This window comes from Ursus maritimus, unplaced genomic scaffold (assembly GCF_017311325.1).
Source record: "Ursus maritimus isolate PB19 unplaced genomic scaffold, ASM1731132v1 scaffold_1, whole genome shotgun sequence".
In the NCBI taxonomy this organism is placed as follows: domain Eukaryota; kingdom Metazoa; phylum Chordata; class Mammalia; order Carnivora; family Ursidae; genus Ursus; species Ursus maritimus.
In genome coordinates this window covers 20,797,576-20,818,045 of record NW_024423343.1, presented here as the reverse complement: position 1 = coordinate 20,818,045, position 20,470 = coordinate 20,797,576, and the positions used below count along the sequence as shown (strand labels likewise).

At 41.1% G+C, this 20,470-nt stretch overlaps 1 protein-coding gene across 1 annotated transcript in view; it reads left to right on the top strand.

The window, feature by feature from the left end:
• The window catches only part of XRCC5 (X-ray repair cross complementing 5), a 90,158-nt gene that overhangs the window by 50,876 nt on the left and 18,812 nt on the right, over nt 1-20,470 (top strand). The window lies entirely within an intron of this gene.

The following is a 20,470-nucleotide window of genomic DNA, read 5'->3' as shown; positions in this document are numbered from 1 at the left end:
ATAGCAGGTTTCTCTCCTAGTGGACCTTTGTGATTGTGTTATTGGTGAGCTCATTGAGGCAACATTCTGAACACATGAGGGTAAACTCAACACAGGTCTGCCCCAGCAGGAAAAGGGCTAATTTGTAGGTCTTTTTGTTAAGAAAACTGTAGGCCAGAACCGTAGAGCTTTTGGTTCCACTTCATTGAAGTTCCTTGGGGTCTTGTAAGTGAGCTTGGAATAAAACATTTTTTTAAAAAAATATTTTGTATTTATTTATTTGAGACACAGGGAGAGCATGCATGCGTGAGAAGAGGGGGAAGAGCAGAGGGAGAGGGGCAAACGGACCCTCAGCTGAGCATGGAGCCCAATGTGGGGCTTGAACCCACGACCCTGAGATCATGACCTGAGCTGAAATCAAGAGTCTGATGCTTAAATGACTGAGCCACCCAGGTGCCGCTGGAGTAAAACATTTTTGTCATGTCTTCCTCTTTTCAGTGACCCATAATTCTTGTTCTAGGCCTAAGGGTTTGAGCCTCTTTACACAAGTCCCAGAACACCATGCTGCCGCCCCTAGATTTGATCTTCCTGAAATTGACTATATCCTCACATTTTCTTTTTATGAATTAAAACCTAGAATTCCATTTAGGCATGGGCTAATATTAGAAGTTTTCTGGAATGGACGGAGAGTCTGGGACCAACATTCATTCACTAGGTTGTGTTTAAATTCCTGTTTATTTACTCTTTAAAGGAGTGGCGGCTGGCAGTTCTCATCCTGCAGGTTTGTGCGTACGAGAGTGCTGTGTTCATTATTGCCACCCAGGGTCAGGCCTGTCCATGAGCTGCCACCTTTGTGTTTATGTGAATGTGGGCACAGAACTTCTCTCCCTACTTCTTGGCATTTTAGGGGGGAAATGACTCCTCTAAATGCCTAGGAAACCCTACAGTTTCTAGGTTGACTCTCTGCAGTACGTAGCATAAGTGTAGGTTACTACTTAAGAGTCTGAGAATCCTAGCAAGACTCCTGGGCTTGCTGTGCTGTTTACAGTCTCCTGGACCAGTCCTGTTGGCAGGAACACCGAAGGCCAGCCCATGAGAATTTCCGGAGGAAGACAAGCTTCATTACTATGATGATCTATATATGTTTCATGTTTTGAGGTGGAGAAGGAGCTTTTTGCCCTGTTAAGAACTGTCATGTAGGAGAAAAGCCTTTGAGAGTAACACAAAACAAAACTACATCTACGTAGATGAAGGAGTTCTGAAATTAAAGTGACAGCTTTCCAGAAGGATTGGTGGAAACAGTACTTCAGAATTTCTCTCCTTCATGTATGGGGGTGATCAAAGGAAGCTTTCACAGCATACGTACCTGTGCCGTTTTCTGCTTGGCTGCATATTGTGACTGTGTTTGGAAGAATGCAGAGGCATTACTGTGCAAGTCAGCTGGCTGTTGTCCATCATGATTTATCATGTTTTTGAAGAAAGATGGAGGCCATCTTAGCTTTTGATTATATGCTGTCGATTACCTCGGCCAAATGCAGAGGTCCTCCCTGTGGAAGTGACTAGTCTCTGTGGTTGGTGTAGGCGTGGTCTTGTCAGGGACTAAATCTGGCACGATCACAAATGTAAAGGCAGCCACTAGTGTCTGCTATGTTCAAGTCATTGTGCTAGCATATTCTGTGTATAATAGCATATGCTGAGCTATTATATTCTTTGTCTCAGTTACCCACATAGCAATCTTGTAGTCATGTGAGCAAGTGGAAAAGACGGTAGAGCTTTAACAGTTGGTGCCAGCATTTTCTGAGAAAAATCTTCTTTTTTAATTGGGAAAATATTTTGGTAACTGCTTAGGGTAGAGGCTGAGCCTGTCTCCATGTGTGGTGGTTGGCCAGTTAGGGTTCAGAGAGGAGGGAATCTACTGACAGTGTAGAAGTAGAAAAACTATAGCTAGTTCAGGACAGGAAGGGGTGAGTAGAAAACGTAAGAGAGGAAGTGAATGAATTTATACAAGGACACAGTGTTCAACAGTGTGTTCCCAGCTCATAACTGCCAATATTCAGTGTCAGTCAGATTCTGGATTCCTTGGTTTGAGAGCTCTATTTGGGGAAACTGGTGAAGAGACAAGAGTTTTGGGTTGGAATTACTTGAGGCAGATCAGAGAAAGGACCTGAGAGCACAGGAGACCAGAGTCTGAAGAGCTCATGAAAGAGTAAATTCTTAAGAATTTGCTCACATCTCCAGAAAACAGTGTTTCTCCAGGCCATGGAATTGGGGATTCGAAACAGTCTTGTGAAAATAATAAGGGCAGGTGACGCCTACATGGCATATAAATTACAATAGGTAGCATTCTCCCCATTTTACGGGAAAAACTATACAACTAGGAGAGATGAACTTCCCCCAGAATCACACAGGGATTCAAATCCATGTGTTTTTCAAATATTGGATTTTGGTATTTAACCGACCATTTCTCTCTTTTTTTTTTTTAAGATTTTATTTATTTATTTGACAGAGAGAGAGACAGCCAGCGAGAGAGGGAACACAAGCAGGGGGAGTGGGAGAGGAAGAAGCAGGCTCCCAGCGGAAGAGCCTGATGTGGGGCTCGATCCCAGAACGCTAGGATCACGCCCTGAGCCGAAGGCAGACGCTTAACCGCTGTGCCCCCCAGGCGCCCCCGACCATTTCTCTTGATTCCTAATGCCCTCCTTTCCTACACATTGTTGTTGTTCAGACATAATAAGGTCATGTATTTTCAACCTTGTGCCTGTAGGTAGGACTTCTGAGGAGTGGACCATTCTTTGATGTTGAATGTGACTGAGTCCTGGTGCGCTGCTGCTGGTGTGGTGGTGGGGTCCTTCTGTTCCTCTATCTAGGACTGGGACAGTCAGAGCTCTGGAGTGACCTCACAAAGGCAGACTTTCTACAGAGCTCTGGGAAAATGGGACTCCCACCTGTAGGCAACCAATTCTGTTTTGTGGTCCTAACCTAAAATATCAAGCTCCAGAAATTTTGTTTGTCCATTACATTGCCTAGCTTTGTTCTGTATGGGCACCTCTACAGAAGCCCCTTGTGAGTGAAGACTCACTTTCCCTGAAGCCCAAAGTTGTCCTCCAAACTTGAAGCTACCTTTCTATTATTGCTCTCCTCTGTCCCTCCTCGAGATCTATGCCTAGGGCAGGGAGGGAGAAGCTTTTCTCTTTTCTCCAGTAGATCTGCTTTTTAAATTCAGTTGCCAAAAGCATGATCAGTAATAGACGGTAAGATTGTTGCACCCTTAGAACTTTACCTGTTCACCTATTATGGGTATAATTTCTTTCCATCTGGCTTAATAGTGTAGTCATACCGAGTATTGCGATCCTATCCCCTTGACACTAGCAGTCTCCAGTAGGCATCTCCATATTTTCTTACCTTCTGGTTTTCAGTGTGAGGGATATTTCTTGTCATAAGCTTATTGACATAGAGGCGATGACACTGAACCCCGGGACTGTGTTCTTTCTGGCTGCCGATGCTTCTGTAAGCTGGCTTTGATTCTCAGGTGCTCCTCTTTTTCTAGTCCCTTTCCTACCCACCCCACCGTTCTATCACCGCAGTTTTACAAGAGAAAAATTCTTGACCACAACCGTCTGCGTAATAATCATTTCTCAGTGATGAAAGTGAAACTTGTTTCTCTCACACGGTATTCATTTGTGCTTCAGCGCCCTCATCCTTGATATCTGTTATCTGCGATTGTGGGTTATTCAAGAACCGGAGTCCACAGCGTTCTCAGAGACTCCTTGAACCCAGGTTATCCCTTTATGTGAACACCCTCCTCCACCAGCTGTTGGAGGAACACCATGGATTTCAAACTCCTTGTCCCTCCCCTGCTTTTACTTAGGAAGAACGCTAAAATGGTCAAAAGACAGCAAATTAGAGGAGGAGGAAAAGCCACATTATTTCAGCCCTCTAAATAATTCCTGTGATCACGATATGTCTGAATTGAGGTGTTCCCACCAAGTTTGAGATACTATGTCATGTAGCTTGAATGTACCTGCTATGTCAAAAACAGCTTCTCTGAGGACCTTATGAGTCAGGAAAATGGATCTGTGGAGACAGATAAAAGAATGGAATGTGACTTTGTTCCCTGGACCCTGTTTTTGCCACTTAGATTGTAAGTTCTGGGGGGCTCCTGGATGGCTCAGTCATTTAAGCATCTGTCTTGGGCTCAGGTCATGATCCCGGGGTCCTGGGATTGAGCCCCGCATCGGGCTCCTTGCTCAGTGGGAAGCCTCTTCTCCCTCCGCCCCTCCCCTCGTTCATGCTCTCTCTCTCTCAAATAAATAAATAAAATCTTTAAAAATTTTTCACTTAAAAAAAAAAGATTGTAGGTTCTGTATTGGGCTTCTGAATAGTGACAGGGTGGTGGAGCTCCATTCCACCCAGTTGAGTTCACAGGAGCATGGTTGGTTTAAAAAAAAAACCTGTCAAGAAGAGCCATCCTAAGCAGAAATGGTATGGACCATTAGATTTTTACCATAAATGGCATTTACCATTAGATTTAAGTACAGGGAGCAGGAGTCTGCACATACCCATCTGATCAGATGTTGATCACTTTATTTTCTGGCTCCGAGGTCTTTCATTTTTTCTCTTGTATCTGTTTTGTCTCACTTTGTTTAGACCACTTTTCATCCTCTAGCCTTTTTGCTTTTCTTCTCCCATCTACCTCATTCTCATTGATTATCAAACAATATTCCTCCAGTTTTAAAGGGTGTTTCTTAAAATTTACCAATGCTGGGTGGAACATGGTAACAGTTCATGATAAAATTATCATTCATCAAAGCCACATAGACATTTTTTTCAGTTCCAGTTTTGTACAGGATGGCACTGTCCCAGGTGCAAATCAGCCTACATACGTGCGTTTTATGACTCTCGGTCATGAGGCAAGCCCTAAACTGTGGGTCCCCAAGAATTGAGATCTAGGAGAGATTTCCCGTGTGTGTGTGTGTGTGTGTGTGTGTGTTAATGGGCCTGTTTATGTAATCTTGGGTGTGGTTTATGTAACTTACCATAGCTCTTTCCAGATAAACGTAGGAGGAATATGGCCCTTTTCTGTTGTTTTACACAGAGCTGGTAAGTTTAAGAAGAATAAGTTCTGTCAGATACCTTGAACGTCTTGAAAGAAGGATACTAAATATAAATAGTAACTAAAATTGTAAACATCTTCAGCCCTATAAAAGTCTTAATTGTTAGCAGTGTAACACATTCTCTTAGTCCTTTCCCAAAACAGCAGTGACACATCTAGTCAGGAGAGAGAAAACACATGATTATGGGTTCTAGAGGCTTAGTCCATACTTTATATTTTTTTATTAAATATGCCACTTGATATTCCTTGGGTTCCCTTTTGACTTGTTTGGTTTTAAATTGTTAAACCCCAGAACTTGACTGTCAGGGTTATTTTAGGTCTCATTTATTGATGACAAGTTTTATTTGGAAACAGCAATCCATTTATTTGGAAGTGTAAAGGAGACCCGCTACAGGGGTGTGTTAGTATTTGACATGGTAATGATGTAGCCGTGACCCCGAGTGTCGCACTCGTGAATTTTCCCATGGGTGGACTGAGGCCGGGAGTCGTCGACTTTCCGTGGCTAATGGCAGAGGTGTGGAGGACACCGGGTCTTGGGGCTTAAACTTCTTCATGAGTTGCGTACATTTCATTAAATGGCACAGCACTGCCCTGCAGTTTACATTTTAATATAATAAAACTCGTCAACCAAACAATTAAAATGAAATTCTTCAAATGAAGACAAAAAGAAGAAAGAAAAAAAGACATGACACAGGAAACAAAGACCGTCATACATACACAACCACTTTTTTTTTTTTTAAGATTTTATTTTTTCACAACTGAGCCACCCAGGCGCCCCCACACATAACTACTTTGAAAATCTTTTTGGTTTTCATCAACTCTTCTAAAAGGCTTCTATCCATTCTTACTCAGCTTTTTCAGTTCTTTTAAGTTCCTGTCAATCTGTGCATCAGAAGATGTCTAATTACAGGGTATGGTTCTTGTAAAATGTAGCCTGGCTATCCGTTAAGAAAGAGAGCCAACTGGTAGCATAAAAATAAAAGGCTGTTTGCTGTGGGAATGTTCTCAGTGAGCACGAAGACTTCTTCCTGCGAGCACTAGAGGAAGTCTGGACGCGCTCTGGACGGCGTTCCCACTTGCAGCGTGGTGTTCTCTCCTGCCGGGCAGAAGTTGCTTGCCTTAAACCTGCTGAGTGGTTTTTTTTTTTTTTCCCCTTTTCATGTTAAACATGGAAGGGGTATTTTTCCCTCTGGCTGAAAACGTGGAACTCACATGAACACTTTCCCCACGTCAGAACTCTGGGAAGAGCAGAGTCTACTCTGAAGCCCGCACATGGTGACCCGTGGGCCTGCCGTGATGACCCGGGCCCGCAGTGCTGCGAGGCCGGTGCGCACAGGCGGCTCTGCTGGAAACGCCGATCAGTGACGGGGGCTTCCGAGAGAGGGTATGTTCTCCAGCTTGCTGTCGGAGTCCCCCTTGCGCTGAGCGCTAATGAGCGCGATTTGGGAGGCAGAGAGCCGTTGAAGTACTTACGTATGGCGCTTCGGTTCATGCCCTCAACCTCCTACAAATGCTGCGCCTTTTGCTTGCATGGTGCACGATCGTCACGCAGGGCGTTGCACTTGGTTCTCCTTGAATTGGGCTGTCCTCAAGATTGCTGCTTCCTAAGCCCAGCTGGTTGAAGAAGGAAACTGATTTCAGATTGTGCTGATGTGCAAACCGCTTTAATCAATGACTTAAAGTGACTGCTCGTGGCAAACAACAGAAGCTCTTAACCAATTAAGATGTTTAGGAAAGGATGTTAGGCTTTTGTTAAAATAGTCACTAATCAGCTGAAATGTGTTACGAGGAGGCTTGAAACAGCTTGGAGTCCCACTTAAATGCAATAAAAGTGTTTGGGCCCTCCCCTTTCAAATTGCAAGCCCAAGGCAAAAAATATGCTGACACAGAAAGAAGTGGCAAGTATAATTTGATACAGTTAGTCCTGTCTGTTAGGCACGTCTTCATAAAACTTTTAAAAATGGCTTGCTTGTGTTTTAAGCTAGAAAAGGGAAAGGAGTTTTGTTCAGATGTGAAGCATAGTTTCAGTAGGCCTTGAGAATACTGTCAGAATGAATGCCTTTAGACAAAGGAGAATAGTTAACTATTTCTTTTTTTTTAATGATTTTTTTCCCCTTTTTAAAAGATTTTATTTGTTTATTTCACAGAGAGAGAGCACAAAAAGGGGGAGCTGCAGAAGGAGAGGGAAAGGGAGAAGCACGCTCCTCGCTGAGCAGGGAGCCCGATGCAGGGCTCGATCCCAGGACCCTGGGATCATGACCTGAGCCAAGGCAGACACTTAACTGACTGAGCCACCCAGGCACCCCAACTTTTTTTTTCTTTTATCTTTTGCAGTTTCTTATGGACAGTTGGAGAAAAATCTTTAGTGAATAGTGATTAAAGGCCCTGTTGTAGACTGAACTGTGTCTCCTCAGAATTCATATGTTAAAGCCCTAACCCTTAACGTGATGATGTTGGATATGGGGCCCTTATAAGAGGTCATGAGGTTCAGATGAGATCATGAGTGTGAAGCCCTCATCATGGGATTGGTGACCTTATAAGAGAGATTTGTGCTTTTTCTTCTCTCTTCTCTTCCTGTCTTTCTTCTCTCTCTGCCATCTGAGAATATAGTGAGAAGGTGACTGCAAGCCAGGACGAGAGCCGTCACCAAAACCTGACCATGTTAGCACCAGCCTCCAAACTGTGAGAAAACAAATTTCGTATGTTGAAGCCACCTTAGTCCATGGTGTTTTGTTATGGCAGCCTGAGCTGACTGATACAGGTCTGTTTTCATTTCCTTTGTCAGATTAAACTGCTGAAATCCTGTAGTTTATCTCTTTGTGTCTTTCAGTGGTAATGAAATACAATTGAAACACTCAGAAGATAGCCACTGTAGGCCATTGGAGACAGGAGCCATTTCTCATGAGAGCCATCTTTTTGATAGTTCCCTTGCCCTTGGAATCTAGTAGTGTTTCCTTGGGGCACTGAGGATAAAATTCGCTCTCTGAGCTTTAGCGGTTATTCTGTTGTGGAAACATAGTGGAAGTATCCTTTCTGTCTGTGGTAGATCTCCCCAAGTCTCTGCACTAATCTGTGTGCAATTCCGTGATCTTCTGTAAATGTATAAAGTTATATGATCATCACCACAATCCAGTTAAACACTTTTCCCTCACCCCAGAAAGGTCCCCCTGACCATTTGTAGTCCATTCTTTCTTCCTACCACCACCCCAGGTAACCACTTCTGTTTCTATAGATTTACCTTTTCTGAAAATTTCACATAAATGCAGTCACTCAATATGCAGTCTTTTGCATGTGGCTTCTTTTACTTAGCATAATGTTTTCGAAGTTTGTTTATGTTGTAGCATGTATCAGTAATTGATTTCTTCTTCTTTTTTTTAATATTTTACTTATTTGAGAGAGGAAGAGAGCACAAGCAGGGGCAGTGGGAGAGGGAGAGGGAGAAGTAGGCTCCCTGCTGAGCAGGGAGCCCGACATGGGGCTCGATCCTAGGACTCCAGGATTATGACCTGAGCCAAAGGCAGATGCCAACTGAGTCACCCACACGTCCTGAGTAATTGATTTCTTCTTATTGCTGAATAGTACTCTGTTTTATGGATATGCCACATTATGTTTATCCATTCACTAATTGATGGGTATATTTGGATAGTTTCCCCTTTTTAGCTATTATAAATAATGCTATGAAAATTACAATCTTTGTATTTTTTTTGTTTTTCTTGGGTGAGAGTGGAATCGCTGGGAAGTCTATGTTTAACTTTTTAAGAAATAGCCAAACTCCTTTCAAAGCAGCTTTACCATTTAACGTCTCACCAGCAGTGAACGTGGTTTCCATTTTCTCCATATCTTTGGTGACACTTGTGTTGACTTTTCAATTAGAGCAATTCTGGTGGCGATGTGTTAGCATCCCTATGTAGTTTTAATTTGCAGTTCTTAAATACTAATGATGCTGACCTTTTTTCAGATGGTTATTGGCCATTCATATATTTTATTTTCTTTGATGAAATGTCTCTCTGAATCTCTTCCCCATTTCTTGATTCTGTTGTCTTATCTAGATGTAGCGAATTCTGTCTATATTCTGGATACAGGTCCTTTGTCAGATGATTTGCAAATGTTTTCTGCAGTCTGTGGGTTATCTTTTCAGTGGTGTCTTTTGAAGTATAAAGTTCTTAATTTTGATTTTCTGTATTATCACTTTTTCTTTTATGGATTATCATTTTATAGTTTTATGTAAGAAATTTTTGCCTGGCCAAGTCACAAAGATTTTCTTCTTAAGGTTTTAGGTCTATAATCCATGTTGAGTTGATATTTGTAAATGGTTATGAGAGTGAGTACCCTAGATTCATTGTTTTTCATAGGGCAACCAGTTGTCCCAGCATCATTTATTGGAAAGACCATCCAGCCGCATTGGTATCTTATTGAAAATCAACTGATCATACATACAAAAGTTAATTTCTGTGCTCGTCAATTGTCTTATATTGATCTGTATCTGTTTTCAATGATACTTTATTTTAATTACTTTAGCTTTATAGTAAGCTTTGAAATACTATAATATGTCTTTCAATTTTATTTTTTTCTAAAATTGTTTTGGCTAATCTAGGTCTTTTGCATTTCCATATAAATTTTAGATTCAGCTTTTCAGTTTACAGAAAAAAGCCCACTGGGGTGTTGATAGGGATTGCATTGAGCATATAGAATAATTAAGAGAGGATTTCCATCTTAACAATATTGAATTTTTTAACCCATGAACATAGGATATTTTTCCATTTATTTAGGCCTTTATTTACTTTCTCTCCATAGTGTTTTGTAGTTTTTAGTGTACAAGTCCTGTACTTCTTTTGTTAAAATTTTGTGAGTATTTTATTCTTTTTAATGCTATTGCAGATGGAATTTTTAAAGTTATTTTTTGTATTGTTTGTTGCCCGTATATAGAAATATTGATTTTGTATATTGATCTTATATCCTGCAACCTTATTAAACTTGTTTATTACTTCTAATTGTTTTTATATACTCTGAATTTTCTTAAGAATTTTTTTTAAGATTTTATTTATTTGAGAGAGAACACAAGCAGGGGGAATGGCACAGGGATAGGGAGAAGCAGACTCCCCACTAAGCACAGCGTCCGACACAGGGCTCGATCCCAGGACTCTGGGATCATGACCTGGGCTGAAGGCAGACACTTAACTGACTGAGCCACCCAGGTGCCCCTATACTCTGAATTTTCTATATGCACGATAACGTTGTCTGCAAGTAAAGACAGTTTTATTTCTTCTTTTCCAATTTGTATGCCTTAGAACTCTTTTTCTTGATTATACTGGCTGGAATATCCAACAGTCATAGAATGATAAGAATGATTATCCTTGGGGCGCCTGGGTGGCTCAGTCGTTTAGCCTCTGCCTTCGGCTCAGGTCATGATCCCAGGGTCCTGGGATCGAGCCCCACATCGGGCTCCCTGCTCCGCGGGAAGCCTGCTTCTCCCTGTCGCACTCCCCTTGCTTGTGTTCCCTCTCTTGCTGTCTCTCTCTGTCAAATAAATAAATAAAATCTCTTTAAAAAAAAGAAGAAGAAGAATGATTATCCTTGTTCCTGATCTTAAGGGGAAAGCTTTTAGTGTTTCACTGTTAGTATAATATTCTGGTTTTTCTCAGATTCCCTTTATCAACTTGAAGATTTTCTTTTCTCATTCCGAGTTGGTTGAGAGTTTTTATTACGAATGCATGTTGAATTTTGTCAGATGCATTTTCTTTTTTTTTTAATGCATTTTCTATATTAGAGAGATGATTATGTGGGTTTGATTCTTCTATTAATATGCTATGTTATATTCATTGATTTTCATGTAGGATAAATTCCAGTCAGTCATGGTGTGTAGTTCTTTTGTATGTTCCTGAATTCATTTTGCTGATACTTCGGTAGGATTTTTGTGTATATGTCCATGAAGGATACCCTTCTATAGTTTTCCTTTCTATAATGTCTTTGGCTTTGATATCAGGGAAATACAGGCCTTACAGAATGAGTTGAGAAGTATTCTCTCTTTTCCTTCAAGATTAATATTATTTCGTTTTTAAATATTTGATAGAATTTGCCAATGAAACCTAGGCCAGGGTTCTTCGTGGGAAGCTTTCTAATACTCTGTTACTTTACATATTGTAGATTTGGTCAGATTTTCCATTTCTGCTTAAGTCAGTTGTACTAATTTATGTCCTTATAAGAATTTGTCCATTTCATTTAAGTTGTTTAATTTATTGGCCTAACATTATTCCTATTATTTTTCTTTTTTTAATTGTTTTATGTTAGTCACCATACAGTCCATCATTAGTTTTTGGTGTAGTGTTCAATGATTTTATTTTTCTCTTAAGTTCTGTGGGTTGATAGTGATTTCCCTTCTTTTATTCTTGATTTTGGTATCTTGTATCTTCTCTTTTTCGTGGTCAATGTAAGTAGGGGCTTATGGTTTTGCTTATCTTTTATAGAAGATCCTAACTTCTGCTTTTATTGATTTTTCTTCCATTATTTTGTTTTTATTTCATTGATTTCTGCTCTTGCCTTTATTATTCCCATCCTTCTGCTACTTTGGATTTAATTTGATCCTCTTTTTCTAGTTTCTTAAAGTAGAAGCTTAGATTATTGATTTGGGACCTCATTTCTTTTCTAACGTAGGCATTGAAAGCTATACATTTCCCTCTACCCAGTTCTTTAGCTGCGCACCATAAAGTGTGTGCGTAATGTTTTTATCGTCATTCAGTTCAGATGCTTTCTTATTTCTTTTGTGATTACTGCTTTGACCCTTGGATTACTTAGAAGAATGTTTAATTTGCAGATATTGGAGATTTCCAAATTTCTTTCTGTTGTCGATTTTTGTCTTAATTCTGTTGTAAGATGTATTTTGAACGGTTTCAACCCTTTTAAATTTATTGAGACTTGTTCCATGGCTTAGCCTATATTCTGTTCTGACAATTGTTTCATATGCCCTTTAAAATAATGTACATTCTGCTGTTGTTAGGTCGAGGGTTCTGCAAATGTCAGATCAGTTTAGGTGATAGTTTGTTCAAATCTGTATCCTTGTTGAGTTTCTGTCTAGTTGTTCTCCATGATGTTTTGAGTATTGAAAGTTATTTCCCTTGAGACCTTGTGGACTGGTGAGACCTTTATAATTTTTGCCTGACTCTAGCTAAACAAAAATCTGGAGACCCAGGTGAATCTCTGCAGAGTCACAGTAAAGAAAACATCATCAATTCAGGTAATAGAGTGTATTTTAAATAAAAGTCTTCAGGTATTGGAGTTTAAAAAAAAATAAACTTAAATACATGTATCACAAGATTATGTTTGTGTTTCATAATCCTCTGCTTCATGAGAGGAATTCTTTTACTTTAGTGAATGACCACCTTACTCAGTACAGGAAAAATTGTGTAGAGCAGGGACTTGTTGGAACACAGAGACGATTAGTTGTAAGTAATTAAAGTCAATTTACATTTTAGTGATAATGGGTTTTTTTGTTTTTTGGGTTTTTTTGGAGATTTATTTGAGAGAGAAGGAGAAAGCACTAGTGGAGGGAGGGAGAAAGGGAGAGGGAGAAAGAGAGACTCTCCAGCAGACTCCCTGCTGAGCACAGAGCCCAACACGGGACTCAGTCTCATGACCCTGAGATCAAAACCTGAGATGAAACCAAGAGTTGATTGTGCCACCCAGGTGCCCTGACGATAGGTATTTTAGTATAGAAGTCTTAGGTCAGTGCTTATAGATTTGGAAAGTTTATAGGTTCATTATTCCTGCCTTTCATTTGTTTCTTCTTTTGTGCCATTTTCTCAAGCATGGGTTTATTTTGTTTGATTAATTATTTGTCTCCTACATTGAGAAGAAAATACATGGAATAATTAAGGTTGGATTATCCCATAATTGTCTCCATTTCTGATTACTCTTAGATGGACTGTAATGAAGCCAACAAGACTTATACACTGAAACTTTAAATGTATGGTGGGGGGATGGAATATGTAAATCAGAGATAAGATTTGCCTGTAGCAATTCACATTGGTAGTCTTTCCTGAGGACAGTGGGTAAAATTAAATAATTTGAAAGTCTTTTGTAATATAGCCCTTTGAGTATGTGAGTAATAAACAGAAGGAAAGAAAAAAGTAGATGGTGCAAAATATAAAAAAGAAATAAAAGGATCATGAAATAGAAGTATTCTGAGTTTCACCATCAGTAAATACCAACCCATGAAAAATGTCTACCCATTTAAGACTCATAGAAATAGAAACAATTGTTTATTGCTCCCTAGTCTTCTCCTCGTTAAAAAATAAGTGCATGCTCATTGGAAAAAATCAAATAATAATAGAGTAGTACATGAAAGTCAAGAAAAAGAAGTCTCCTCCTTCTTTGTCCCCCTGTCTTCCAGCCCCCCCAAACTCACATTCTGTCTTGCTTTCTCACTCTCTCCTCTTGGGACTAACCCTGTTAATCCCTGTTAATGCTCTGTATTATAGTCAAGATGGTTAATATTTTAGGGTGTGGTAAATTGGGGTTATAGCCATAGACACTACATTTTGAAAAACACTCTGCCCCTACCCTCCACACACACATCCCAGTGGGATCAAGCAACATGATCTAAGAGGAGAAAAAAGAGAATACAGCAAAATGGGACGGAGCTAAGTCATGGTAAGTGACAACAACGAAGATGACTGTGCACATAGTCAGGACAATGTTGGAAATGGTATATTTGGACGCCTGGGTGGCTCAGTTGGTTAAGCATCTGACTCTTGATCTCGGCTGAGGTTATGATCTCAGGGTTGTGAGCTCGAGCCCTGCATCAGGCTCCACGCTGGGTGTGGAGCCTGCTTAAGATTCTCCCTCTCCCTCTTTCCCTCCCCGCCTTAAAAAAAAAAGAAGTGGTGTCTTCTCCACCCACACCTGCACACATCTCTTACACAGCCCATTACTCTTTGTCTATGTATTTCCCCCTTCCACAGAGCTTTATTTTCCCCATCTCCATCTCTGTAAAATTAAAGTGAAGGGTGGTGATAAAAAAGTTCTAGACTGTCTATTCCCCTTAGTGATAACCAGTTCTAAAAATGCAGTCTTTGGGTTTAAATTGAAGGAATTCAAACAGACATCTTCATTCTTTAGAGGTTTTACAGGAGTAAACCAGTGAGGCTTAGGCCGTTCGTTCATCCATTTAGCAAATGACCAGCATCCTACTATGTGCTAGTCACTGTAGGGAAACACAGACAGTAAACAAATAAGAAAATAAATGTCAAATGGTGGTAAGGACTATGTTTGTTTCCAAGGACTTCGTAACAAAGTACCACAGAGTGGCTGGCTTAAAACTACAGAAGTTTATTTTCTCACAGTTCTGGAGGCTGGAATTCCAAAGTGAAGGTGTCAGGAAGGTTGGTTCCATCTGAGGACATGAGGGAAATCTGTTCCACACCCCTCTCCTGGCTCGTGGTGACAGCTGACAGTCCTTGGTGGTCCTTAGCTCGTAGACACGCCACTCCGGTCTCTGCCTCCTCCTCTTCACAGGGAGCTCTCTCACTGTGTGTGTCCAAATTTCCCTCTTCTCCTTCTTTTTTTTAAGATTTTTATTTGTTTGGGGGTGCCTGGGTGGCACAGCGGTTAAGCCTTTGCCTTTGGCTCAGGGCGTGATCCTGATGTTGTGGGATCGAGCCCCACATCAGGCTCCTCCGCTGTGAGCCTGCTTCTTCCTCTCCCACTCCCCCTGCTTGTGTTCCCTCTCTCGCTGGCTGCCTCTATCTCTGTCGAATAAATAAAATCTTTAAAAAAAATAAAAAAGATTTTTATTTGTTTGAGGGGGAGAGAGAGAGAGCATGAGCTCGGGAGGTGCAGAGGGAGAGGGAGGAGCAGACTTCCCGCTGAGCAGGGAGCCCACCGCACGGCTGGATCCCAGGACTCCCCCAGGGTCACAACCTGAGCCAAAGGCAGACGCTTAACTGACTGAGCCACCTAGGTGCCCTGAAATTTCCCTCTTCTTGTAAGGACATGAGTCATATTAGATTAGGGCCCATTCTTATGACCTCATCTTAATTTGATTACATCCGCAAGAACCCTATTTCCAAATAAGGTCATATTCTGAGGTTTCGGAAAGGGCATGAATTTTCAGAGAATGGTATTCAACTCATGACAGCACTACAGAAAAAATTAAAATGGGATAGTGGGATAGTGAGTGCTGGGGTGAGATGGGCTTATGATTTTATAGAAGATCAAGGAAGGCTCAGTTTTGGGGTATCATTTGAACAGAGAATTGAGGAAGGTGGAGGAGAGAACCTGGTAGGTATCTCTGGGGAGAACTTTTCAGACAGAGGGAACAGTACGCTCTCCTGAAGCAGTGTGTCTGGCTTCATTTAGGAGCATCAGGGAGGCCAGTGTGGCTGAAGGAAAGAAGTAAGAGATGAGATCAGGGGGTGTAGCTGGGGTACATATCACATTGGGCCTCCTAGACGTCCTGCTTTTACTCTGAGTGAAATGGGAAGCCATGAGGAATTCAAAGTAGAGGTTGATCTGATTGACATGTTTTGAAAGTGCCCTGGCTGCCATGTTGAGAATGGGCAAGGTTGAAGGAGGCAGATGAGTTAGAAGGCTACTGCAGTAACGCAAGTGAGAGAAAGTGAGAAGAGGTCAGATTCTTGATATGCTTTAAAAGTAGAATTGGCAGGTTTTGCTGACTATTTGAATGTAGGGTATGAGAAAAAGAAACAAGTCAGGGATAACTCCCAAGCTTTTTGGCCTGAGCAACTGGAAGGAATTGCTATTTACTGAGATGGGGGAGACATGCTAAATTGGTTATGCAGGAAAGAGATCCGGGTTCTAAATATAAATCCAGGAGAAGTCACCTAGAGATGTTGTCTGACGGCATGAAACTGGATGAGATCTTTGAGAAGGGGAGAGGTGTGGTGTCTAGGACACCAGTGGAAGGGGTCACTTAGATGCACAAATAGTTGATCGAAGGCAGTAGGACACAAGGCAGTGTGGGTACAGCCGCAGGTGGGTGACGGATTTGAGGAAGAATTCATAGACTAGTCTGGCATAACCTGAGCCATAGAAGACTGGACAGGAGAGAGCCCGAAGAAAAGTATCCCAAGTGATGCAACAGCCTGAGGGTGTGCTATGGGTACTAACAGGACTTCCCCAGAAATAGGGGGTTTTGCTGCTGTTGTTGTTTTGTTTCTTGAGTTGACTGTTGATGAGCATTTCTGACCATTTTGTACCCATTTGTAATCTCTCCTCATTTCTGATCATTTTCTGGATCTGTCTCTTCCTTTCCTTCCTAACTACCAGTATCCTAATTCAAGCTTTCATTACTTCACCATTGGACAGTTATAGCATCCTATATTAATTATCTTCAAAGTTCTTCTTGTTCAACTCATCCCATATGTTGGTACAGATTTAGCTTCCTTTTTTTTTTAAATTTTATTTTTACGTAATCTCTACACACCCAACAAACTCACAACCCTGAGATCAAGAGTTGCACACTCCACTGACTGAGCCAGCCAGGAGCCCCCAGATTTAGCTTCTTATAGCACAGGTTTGATTAAGCGTTAGCCCTTTTGAATCACTCCCCATGTCTTTAAAATTAGTCCCCCATTTCAAGGCTTTCCACAGCCTGGTTCCTCTCTGCCATTGCAGACCCATGTTCGACAGGCCCCCTCTGTGAACTCTGTACTCAGACCAAAGAGTATTCCTGCTAATACCCTTGGCTTGGGTAATTGGCTTGCCTGCCTCTGTATATTTGCTAGTGATGTTCCTTCCACAAAGAATGCTCATTCTTTTTTCTCACCCCCAAATCCCACTCTAAAGAGGTGCTTGTAATTTAAGAGCCAGTGTATCCTGGGATACCTGTGCCCAGTAGTAGTTTTACTGTAGTGTGATACATTATCAGAGATGCTGCGGTTAGTCTGACATCACTGGAACAAATAATCTCCATCTGTTTCTGTGTTCTCTGAGTACTACTGACTAAGTAACTTTTTTGTTTCTATTGTTGACTTTAACGAAGCAGTGTTTGAGAATAACAATTTGAATTTTTGAATTACAGCAGAATTAATTCTCAAGTTCTTCGGATCAATTCATAAATCTTACCGCATCGAAGAAGTAGAGAAAAGTAATATCTCGATATTTTGAGCTCTAAAATATTATAAAACTTTCTTCACAAAATCGAAAAAGAGGGAAAAATTGAAAAAAAAGAAGGATCTGAAGGAAGGATGCCATATCAACACAGGGCATCATTATTTATCAATTTTTAGGAAGATTTACCACATGAAACGTAGTTGTTTTAAATTTTCTGGTACTTGACATGTCCTTTTAAGAGTGATTGAGATTCTTACAGCATTGTAAGACACTGTGCCATCCCCCCAACCCCCCCATCGTCCACAAAAGCACATTCAAGCCGTAGCCGCCTGCCTCTCTCTTCTTTCTGTGGAGCCTGACTCACCACTCACTGTATCTCTTCAACTGATACATGAATTTCAGTTCCATTCAATTACCAACTTTTAATTGGATCCCATTGCCAGATTGGTCTCCTGTTCCAGAGTGTTTCCTCTTGGCTGCACTGTTACTATGGCTACTTGGTTCCTTCTGCTTACTTCCTGCATTAGGTTGATGACATCCACTCTGGTATGAAGCTAGACAGATACTGTAAAATTGCTACAGTACCAAACACTGTCATCTTGCATTCTGCCTCCCTCCTACTGCCCATCTGGAATGGGATCAAGTCTACATGGTAAGGTTATTAATGCTTCTATATCACTTTTATTTTAGAAAGCTTCACCAAGTTTTAGAGTTAGAAAATTGTGGGGACCCTCTTTCTCTACTCCCTAGCCCTACACCTAACACATACTTCCAAGCATATGGCATATACATTACATAAAGGAGCCAAAGAAGTCACTTCATTTGATGAAAAAGTCTTCCTTTGGCTTCTTTCTTATGTTAGCATCATGTCCCAATTTTGGGCTTTAAATGCACTCCATTCTGGATTGGGGAAATTAGTTATACTACAAAAAAAAAAAAAAAAAAGGGACATTCTTTGATCTTTAGCAAACTGCTGTGTGCCCTGTAAATCTGTAAATATTCATTGATAACCTTCAGGTTTTGTGGGACATGTTCAGTGGGTTTTTAATGGTTAAACTGAATGTTGTTAATAAAAAAGAAAAAGACCATAGAATGCCATGGAACCCACCCTTTGACCAGGAAACTTAAAATTTTGCAGCTGACTCAGGAACAGACCTGGTCTTGCACTGAAGTTATTTAAGATGAGAAATGTTATTCATCCAGAATGAAAAAGATTTATTGTAATGTTCTCTTACATAAAGTGAGCTTATCACTAGTGGGCTTGCTGGATGCCATTTTTCTAGTTTCTCATTAGCTCACACTATCACCTTTTTTCTAGAGTGAGCTAAGACCCAGAGACCTTCCTGTGGCTATAAAGCAGGACTCACAGTTAGCTCAAATAAAAACAAAAATAAAACGAGAGGGATCTCAGAGTCTGCAGGAATGGAGTCTGACAATAAAGACTTTGCATTTACTCTGTTCCTTGTGCCTGGGGTTTTAATTTAACACATCAATGAAAAGGCAGCATTTAAAGGGGGGGAAAACACCCAGCAGGACTTACTTCTATTAGTGCAATTTGTAAGAAATTACTGCATTTAATGAGAAAATCGTTAAGCATGAAAAAATGGGCTGTGACTGAACTTGTGGAGCTTAAATGGTGAGGTTTTAATTGAGTTTTTTAGTTATTGGTAAGAAAATAATTAAAAAAACCGGCCAGGGCTGTATCTACATTGTTGACGTGGTCCACATTTTATATACCTTCGTTCAGTTTCCTGTGCCACTGGTCAAGAGCGATGCTGTGGCTGTGGTGGTCTGTTTCTGTTCTCAGAAGGGAGGCAGGCAACTTCTTCTGTCTGCTCAGTAAGAGATTCTGGGGCAAATCATCTCGCAGAACAGTTTCTAAAAGGGGGAAGATCAGGGAAGAGGCAAAGAGCAGGACCGAGCTGTGTCTACTTCACAGTTCAGCTGCTTAAAAATAAGACATTTGAACGGCATTTACAGGTTCGTAAAGCTTATGCTTTTTTCCGAATTGTTTCTTTTGTTGCCACCCAATGATTTCTTTTTCCCCAACAAAAATATTTCATTAAAAACCGCAAAACTAAACCCAGGAATACCATCCCTGCCAGGCCGATGAGCACAAACATTGAGGGCAAATTCTGCCTGGGGTCTTAGATCCAGCCTCTTTGGAAATAGAAGCAGAAAGGACATGTCAGAAATAAGTCAGCACGTCTTTTGTCATGTAGAGGAAAACATTTAGGATACCTTTTTTTGTACTTCCATTTTCAGAAGACCCTTTGACTTCTGTGAAAGAGAAACACCGCGGGGGGGAAGGGTTCAGTCACTTCCGGTTCCTCCGGTTTGTCATCATGGTCCACACAGTTGTGTGGCCGCCATGTGCTGGGTTTCACAGTGTCAAAACTGAAGTAAAGGGAGACGTATGTAGCTCTAAAGATGTTTCAAGTAGATGTGAAAATCTCTCTCTCTGTCTCTTTTTAACATAATTCTGGTTTTGTAGAAGTATGCTTTAAATATATGTATTTTTTAAATTTTTATTTGAGAGAAAGAGCACAAGAGAGAGAGAGAGCATGAGCGAGGGCAGGAGGGTAGAGGCAGAGGGAGAAACAGACTCCCTGCTGAGTAGGAAGCCCAACACGGGGCTCCATCCCAGGACCCTGGGATCGTGACCTGAGCCAAAGGCAGACGCCTAACCAACTAAGCCACCCAGGTGCCCCATATATATATATATTTAATATAAAATTAAATATATATATGTAATTGGCTGGGAAGAGCTTCAAATAAATGCTTATGAACCTTTTCAATAACTTTCTATTGAATTTCATTGATTCTCTCTTACTAGAAAGAAGGAAAGAAGAAAACCTATCCATTTATCTTCCCTTATTACTTAAAGAATACTTTGTTGATTTTGTGTCTCCAGGGTATACCCAGTGCATAAAATGGGGCATCCACCTCTATGGGTTCATAGTAACAACCGTGTCAAATGGCCCCTAGATCCACTCCTCACCCTTCCCCTGTGTGCATAGATCAGGGGTGGGGGGGGGGAGAGGAGAATGGGACACAGCTAGACCCTGCAGGTTATATTTCCCAGCCTCCTGTGACTACTGGCTTCCTACAGGGTTCAGCCAACAGGAGACCCTAGCAGGAAATTGGTAGGAGGCAAGGAGGGAAGGAGAAGCTGGGATATTTCTTCCTCCCTATCTGTCTTAGGCATCTCTAGTCCTCCATGACTTCAGCTCCCAGGCCCCTGGGACTCTAGTTGTCGACAGGCCCCTGATCTCCAGTAGTTACGCCTCCCTCTTCTCTTTTCTACCC